Source organism: Coturnix japonica, unplaced genomic scaffold, assembly GCF_054131305.1.
Source record: "Coturnix japonica strain WE unplaced genomic scaffold, WE-NBRP24 Scf039, whole genome shotgun sequence".
Taxonomy (NCBI): domain Eukaryota; kingdom Metazoa; phylum Chordata; class Aves; order Galliformes; family Phasianidae; genus Coturnix; species Coturnix japonica.
The window spans coordinates 2,045,327-2,053,595 of NW_028188942.1; the positions used below are offsets into that span (position 1 = coordinate 2,045,327).

At 46.2% G+C, this 8,269-nt stretch overlaps 1 long non-coding RNA gene across 1 annotated transcript; it reads right to left on the bottom strand.

Moving 5' to 3' along the window:
- Positions 1-1,607: 1,607 nt before the first annotated feature.
- Positions 1,608-3,356, bottom strand: LOC146753197 (uncharacterized). The gene is made up of 2 exons (XR_014940213.1): positions 3,246-3,356; positions 1,608-1,903 (listed from the first exon to the last, which is right to left on the bottom strand). It is a non-coding gene; the product is annotated as an uncharacterized LOC146753197 (long non-coding RNA).
- Between the last annotated feature and the right edge of the window lie 4,913 nt (positions 3,357-8,269).

Sequence of the window (8,269 nt, forward strand, 5' to 3'; positions counted from 1 at the left end):
TCATCTCTCAATTTTTCGTACATTGTGCATTACAGTGCAAACAAGTCTTCACATACAACTTGGAAGCTAAAGACAAGTCTGACAAAACAGACTGCACAAAAATGATGGATAATTAACAGAGCAAATTGCTCTTTCAAAAACAGAGTTTATGTCTTCTGGTCATAACACTTCAGAAGCCTCAGAGGCTTCTTCTCCTTTGTATATTTTCATTAATCTTAGATTTTGTTTTCATTCAATGTGACCTCACTAAACAAATATTGTCTAAGACCATGAGTATCACATAAATGTGCAGATCTCAAGCTGCTCACTTATCTAGTACCCTTGTCATGATGCTTTATTTTCCTCAGCTGATCATCTAGATTGAGCCTGTTGATTGTGCAACAACAGCCTGTTGGTCTCGATTACCTGTGAGAGGCTCTAACTTTGGCCAGGAAAAATCATTTGAGGACAAGTAATTCTCTTGGAATCAGTAAGGCAGTCTTCCCATTCTTTCTTACCAGCACCCATCTTACATGTTAATAAAGGATTCTGGAAATCAGTTTGAAGATCAAGAAACAATTCAGTTCAAGCATATGCAATCACAGGATTTGTACGTCACCTGCAAAAGTCATTTTATTCTATCCACAATCTCATCCTACATGCAGTTCCTTAGAAGGTTCCTTAGGCACACCAATCCCATGCTCCTATTACAGACCCTTGCATAAGACAGGTGATATACCTACAAGATTATCTACAGCTTAGACTATGAAAACAGGGAGTCTAGCTAGAGAAAATTATCTACCTGTGCTTCTGAGCAATCTGTTAACCACTCTCATACAGTTCAGGCCAATCCAAACAAGATGCAATGACATGTCAGCCACAGAAACAGCTTGATTTTAAGGAGTTTGTTTGGACAAGCCCCTGTTGCATACGGTGGTCAAACATGCATTACTTGGGGGCACATTGTATTTGATTTAACACATCCTCTTACCTTTGGCTTTGCACAGAGTCCAAAGTCTATCAGCTTCAAATTGTCAATCAGCAGATTTTCCCGGTGGATGAGAAAGCAGTCAGGAATGATTTCCACCCAAATGCCCAAGGAAACATCTTTTCTCTTCTCTTCTTTCCTGCTGTGGACAGTGGTTCCCAGTCTACTCAAAGCTCGCTCGCTCTCGCTGTCTCAGAGATCTTCACTGACTGCTGGCAAGTTCCCATCTTCCAATATCCCAGGTGGGAAATACTAGCTTGTATCTGTTGGAAAGGACCTGGGGACTAGGAGGACAAGTGGTGAGAGACCACAGGCTGAATGCAAGCCAGCAGTGTGCTCTGACAGAAGTACAACAAGATCATCAGTTGCATTAAAAAGCAGCACAACCAGACCAGGACAAGTCATTCCCGCTTCAACACTCACTGGACCACATCTACAATACTGTATCTGGTTTTTGGCCAGGAAGGATAACAACCTGAAACAAACTCTGTGGATGACATCCAGCCTGTGCAGGGGGCTGAAGCTCCCACTCAGAGAAGAGACGCTGGGGAGAAAGATGTTTGTTCAGGGTGCAGAGGAACCTCATGGCAGCTTCTTAATGCCTACGGGGTGGGGAGAGGGGGTGCGTATGAAGATTGACTGAGGCTCTGGCCAGCAGGTCACGATGGGATTGTGACAGGAAACAGTCATACACCTAAACAGCAGACTAGATAGAAGGAAATAGCTTTCCAAGCACTGAACATATTACCCAGAGAGAACATGCAGCCTCATCCCTCGCAGAAAGTGATGATGAGAGTGGGAAAAGCTCTTGAGAAACTTGGTCTCACGATTCCCAGAGCAGCAGGTTCAGGCACAAATCTCTACAAGTCACCTCCACACCCAGTTCCTGTCCAAGCCCATAAATCCATCAGCTTCTCAGCTGGAAGCCAGTTGCTTCTAAAACATACAGACAATGATTCATTTTTCAGAGGGGAAAGGTTCCTTAGATAGAGGGATTTCATAAGATGCCTAGGAAAATGCTCGTGCTGTAATGATTTGCTTTACTCCGAGATACCAGCAGCTTACAATATGCCAAGCTCTAACCTATTGGTGAGGAAATATTCAAGCCTTCCAGTACCTAACCTGTGCTTCAAGACTTCAGTGACAGAAAATCCATTGGATGGGGCCAGAGGAATGCATCTCACCCCATACCCTCTGTACAGCCACCATTTGTTTAAAGGATCACTCTTCCTTGAGGCACAAAACTAGAGCAGGTTACACAACAGACTGACACCACAAGGGCTTCTCTCTAGATACAAACTGCAGCAAAGAGCATCACAAAAATGTGAAACCAACACTCAGATCAGATCTGTGTCTCTGCTCCGCTCATTAGGAGCATCATGTTTTACTCCCCTTTCAGAGGAAGATACTTCTTCAAGGATAACAAAATCCAGCTCAGCTACAGAACACAGTACCAAATAGCAATAATTATCTCACATTTCCTGTAGGGAAAGAATCCTAAGCACAAGATAATGAAGGATGTCTGAGCTTCAGCTGGGACTGAATTATTTTCTTCAGTGTCTGATACAATACAACGTTTTCATTCTAGAGAAACAATGGAGATAGCGCAGTGATGATTACAGCTGCTGCCAGGCAGCGTTGTACAGAGCCACAGTCAATCTCAGCTGAGAGCCCAAGGAAGTGAGAAGAAACAGAACTAGGACAGCTGACTTAAACTGGCCAAAGGATATTCCATACTATATGACATATTGTGGAAGGAGTTTTGAAGGGGGTAGAACTTCATGTAAATCTCTTCCACTACTAGGAGGCTAACTGGACACTGATTGGTAGGTGGTGAGCAATTGCTTTTGCATTCATCATAACTATTATCCTTTTCTCTATCTCAGTACATAATTCTATCTCAACCCATGAGTTCTACTTTGTGTTACTTCTCCCCCCTTCAGTTCTCTCCTGCAATCCACTGGAATGGAGTGGAGTACTGTAACTCTCTCTGCCAACAGAAAAATAAAAACACATTCATTATTATTTATGGAAGACTGACTGCAGTTCAGGCTCACCGGTTTGAGGTCTCTGGGCATAACCCTGACTGTGAACAGAAGCAATTGCTGAAACAGTCTGTCAAAAAAAGACTGGAGCTTCCTCTTCCAAAAGGCGGTCCTTAGAAACAATGCAATCAAACAGCTTCCCTGTAAGATAAGGTTATCTGAAAATGCATTTAGAGAGTATCAGAGAAAGATAAGTAAGAAAGACAGCACAGAAAGCAGAAACTATTTCTTACCTCTATGACTATAAATATTTCTTTGATGCCTCTCTTACGTGATCCAATGGGCAAACATGTTGATGACTTCAGTTCTTCATGGCATCAATTTCTGTTTTAGCATGAGGCAAGTCATCCTTAAGAGACCATAAAAGCAAGCGATGAAATCGCTAACTACTGTGACATACCAGGTACCACATCTGACTGCTGTGGAACAGAACAAGCACATATGGGACAGTACACAATTCAACATCAACTCAGCAATGACTGACATCACTCCCATAGAAATTCTGAAACAGAGCTGTGAAAAATGAAAAGTAAAACATTCAGCATTTTCATTGGCATTTTGGTAAAGTTGCTGTAATAATGTAACAATAATGTAATGTAATGTAATGATGTAATAACTTCCTCCATTTTAAAGCCAGAGAATTCTGCCCTCTGAACAACCAGCAACAAGATTTGTGGTGCTCTGTTAAACTTTTTCCAGCTCTACAGCATCTTTCAAAAGGCAATGGGACCAGTAGGCTGCATTCGTATGTACCATCCCACCTGCCCCCGTGTTCTTGAGAACTCCACAACTCCAACAGAAGATATTATCATATTTAAATGCCTTTTGGCTTACCCCTACAGTAACTTTCTCCATGATTTTTAGTGCAACTTTTTCACCAGACAGAAGATGCCGCCCGAGTTTTACCTTGGCAAAACCACCTACAAATCAAAACACAGATGCTTAAAGTTGAGTGTGAATTCTTCTCTAATATAACATTACAATTTCCAACTGGTTTAAAAAACGAATTTCAAATTTATACAAATGAAACCTGACTTAGAGAACTGACAAGAGCTGTTAATCTATTCTCAGATTAATTCTAGAGTGGTGAGACAGACTGTTAGGCGTGCTGTTTCTGTACAAAGATGACACTTACCCGTTCCAACTGTTTCATGGAATTCCTAGTACTTGAGAATTTCCTCGTAGTCACTGACAGACATCCTGAAATGTGCAAGAACTGAAGATCCTCCAAGCACGTGCAATGAGGAAGTGCCAGCAGTGTTCACATCCTACTTAGGACATATTCTTAGAGGCAGAAGGGACACTCGTGGCAGATCCAGCAATGCTCATCTTCTCACCAACGTGCATCCCCCTCTCACCCAGCAACAACAAAACACAGTGCATGAAGCTGGCTTCACTTAGGTTAACAATATGGAACATCCCTCAGGGCTTTGTGCCACAGAGCAGTAGCAGGGCTGGACTACAGCTTGAGGAAGCAGTGGAAGCCTTTCCCTGTATGGTTACAGTGTCCCTGCACGCACCCCACAGCCAGAGCATTGCAAGCTGAGCTGTCTTGCTGTTTCTTGTACTCATCCCAATCTCTGCGAATGAAAACTCAGAATTCAGTCAAGGCGTTGATTGAGCACGAGCGTGCCTTTATTCAATAGGAAAAAGGAGGGGGTGTGAGGTCTGGAGGAAAGATGGGACTCATTCTCTGTTGTCTGACGAGAGTGTCTCAGAAGTCGTGCTGTTGCCCAGAGCCTGGGACTCTTGGCCTGATTCTACCTCCCCCTCCAAGATGTTTGGCTTCTCCTCTGTAATGCTGACCTGAGCCTGCATGGTTGTGCTGCTGTCGGGGCACTCGTGCTGTGCTTGGGCTGGGCTGTCCTCGAAAGGCACTCGGTTCAGGCTGGTGCCTGAGGAGTCTGGCAGGCTCAGGTCAGCAGCTTCAACAGGTATGGGATGAACGAGAGCTTCAACGATGATGGCATTCTTCTCTTTATAACTGATGTTATACGGAAGGCTTTCATCTGAACTGCAGCATCCTGTGCTTAGTAACAGTTCTTCATTGATGGAATCACAGGATGCTGCATCGTAACATGCCTGGCGTCTTGGAGATATACAAGGGCTCGGGTCACCTAGGAAGGAGTAGACGCACAGCAGTTAGTGTCAAAGTTTCACAAGATGAATCATGAAACAGGTTCTTGACATTTGGCTATGCAGTGATGGTGGGCAGAAGCAAATAGGCTTCTAGCAACAGTGTCACTGTCTTGAAAGTGATCCTCGTGCAGGTCCAGCTCTTGTGTTGACAAGAGACTCATTTGGGAAAGACAGGGGTCAACTGAAGATGTCAGGCACAGGCTTGAATGCCAGAAGGATGTACAAGCCCACTGAAAGCATGAATTCTACCTGTGTTGCTGACAAGCAGTGATTTGAAAGCTGGATTTGCATGCTTACCTGCCAGGACCAAGACTTCAGCTTTAGAGGGCTCCCTGGCACTGCTCTGCAGTTGGCGTTTGGCCACAGGGGATGGTTTGCCCAGGCAGAAGCAGGAACGCCAACTGCAAGCTGCTGACTCTGCCCTCTTACTGGGAGAACTCATTCTGCAGAGAAAACAGAGCATGCTGTCAGTCGTGGTGCAGGGTGAGGGAAGAGCTGCACCGAACCCTTGCCAATAGTTGCCTGTTCCGGGCAATGCCTGGTTTCTGCTGAAACACAGCTTAGAAAAGCGCTCTGTTTCAAACAGCAGAGGATGCTTCTATTCCTACAGCTCAGCCCTCAAGTCCTGTTGGCTAAATACCTCTCAACGATGTCAAGCAGGGACATGGATCCCGAGAATGTTGGAGGCTCAGGCTGCTTCGCTCTCCTGGGGCAGGCCTTCAACAGGGAATGAAGGCAGGAGATGAACTTGCCCCGTTTCTTTGGCTCTGCGCAACAAAACAAAAAAACAAGTTCATTTCAGCCCTGGCTCGGTTGGACGAGGCCGAGTGCAACACATTCAACAGAACACGTAACAACAGAAAGCATGTTCCCAACAAAGACACGCAAGAACGGATTTTCCCCATCCCTGGAGGTGCCCAAGGAGCTTAATGCAGTTCTCTTTCTAAGCTTGCTCAACTCGGGCATTAATGAACCCCCTGAAAGCCACGTTCAGACCCCATTTTACTAACCCGCATTGTCAAATGTAAAATACGCACCTGGCTTTGGCAACGAATGTAGGATGGACTCGGGCAGTTTTCCCCTGATGAGTTCCACGCACTCACCAGGGAAAAAACCAACCTGTAATAAGAACAAAAAGACAGGTGGGCATTAGCCCAAGCCCAGAGCCAAAGGGAAGGTCCTCTGACACCGACACAGGGCAACTGTTTGCATCCAGAAGCCATCCTGTGCAGGCAGAGCAGCTCCAACCGGAGATTCCCGACTCTACTGAAGCTGTGCTCTCTAGTCAAAAATGTGTGCCTACCTCAAAGCCACGCTTGCCTCTCCAAAAGGGGCTCATCTCCTTTGGTGGCATATCAACAATGCACACGATGTCTCCAACCTGCAAAAGATTGAAACATCAATCCCAGCTTCAGCACAGCTAAAACAAAAGCCTTCTTCTACGACACAAAATATGAGAGTATTCCCGAGGCGTTCACACTCTATACTAATTCTGTGCACAACAACAAGGAACGCCTGGAACTGCTTACCTCCAGAGAGAGCTCATCCGGCCCCTGGGCGACGTGGCTCCTAATAACATGGGCTGCCGCAATCGCTGGTACGTTTAAAGATGACATAGCACGCACCAGCTGCGGCTCCCGCATGTTATCAGCCTGCAAAACAGAGCACAGGCCGTGGTCAGGGCACTGAGGACAAACCAGGAGGATTTCAAGGTGAGGAGCACATCTGCAAAGAAAGCTGCAGCAAATGCGCTCCGTCCTTATCAGGAGCACTTCAGAAGGAGCTGCACGTCTCATCACAGTTATTTCCCTTTCTGGCGTGCATTGCCAGGCCATGCAAAGATGCGTCTCTCTCTACCCAGACTAATCAGCAATGGCACTGGCACAGACAGGTGGCCAGGCCCTTTTTGGCCCATTCTTTCCTGCAGGAGAGTACACCTGCAGCTCCTTCTAATGGCTAAACACAGGGAAAAAAGACCGGCCAGAGCTTCATACTGTACCTCCGTCGCCGCCAACTCAGGCTCACGGCTGATCCCACTGCACGCAGCACCCATCACAGCAAGTGTGAACAGCTGGAACAGAGCAGAAACACACTTCTGTTTTCTCTATTCACACAGCACAGTATGGACAGACTTCTTCAGAGCTACCCGCGCATACCCTGCGGCAAAACCATGCGGGGGGACAAAACATGGCACGTACCTGGCAGTGAGATCACCTCAAGCTATCTGCAGCAGTTCCTTGTCGCTTTGCTCGGATGAAATGAGAGCAAAAGCTGCACCGAGGCAGTGGGCGGAGGGTGAGGAGAGGAGAGAGAAAGAGCAGGTCAGTGAGCAGGGCTAAGACAGTCATGGAATAACACACACAGCACAACTGTCCCACCCACTTGCTGCAAGACATGCTGAGTCTCAGGCTACGTGATGCCTGTCCGCCCAGCAACTTTACAATGCATCCACTACTGAGCAAAGACAATGGAAGAAGCACGGGACAGGTGCCAACTTTACTGATACCCCCTTTGGAACGTGTGTACCGGGGAAAATTACGTCTGATGGTCAAGAGTAAGCAATACGGTGCTGTGAGCTCAAACAGCCAGCAGTTCTCAACACCTCACTGCCCACCCATCCATCCCACGTCAGCTCAGCTTACCTACAAGCTGCTGCACACGACGGTGAGAAGAAAAAGCACTAAAGATACTAACTAAAGCCACTAACTAAAGGCACTAACTAACTAACGGCACTAACTAACTAAAGGCACTAACTAACTAACGGAACTAACTAACTAACGGCACTAACTAACAACAGTAACTAACTAACAACGCTAACTAACAACACTAACTAACTAACAAAACTAACTAACTAACAAAACTAACTAACTAACGGCACAAAAGGCACAAGAACAACAAGACAACCAACCACTCCGACCACTAGCTCACCCACAAAGGAACACAGAATGCACCGCTCCTCCCCTCATTCCAGCCGCTTATGACATCACCAACGGCCAACAGCCTGGTCCACCATGACCCCCCACAAGGCGGGGAGCCAAGACCACGTGGTCACATCTGATTCCAACATGGCACCACAACATTCCAGGACTCAGTGTGGGCTTGGAATTCTATCCTGGTG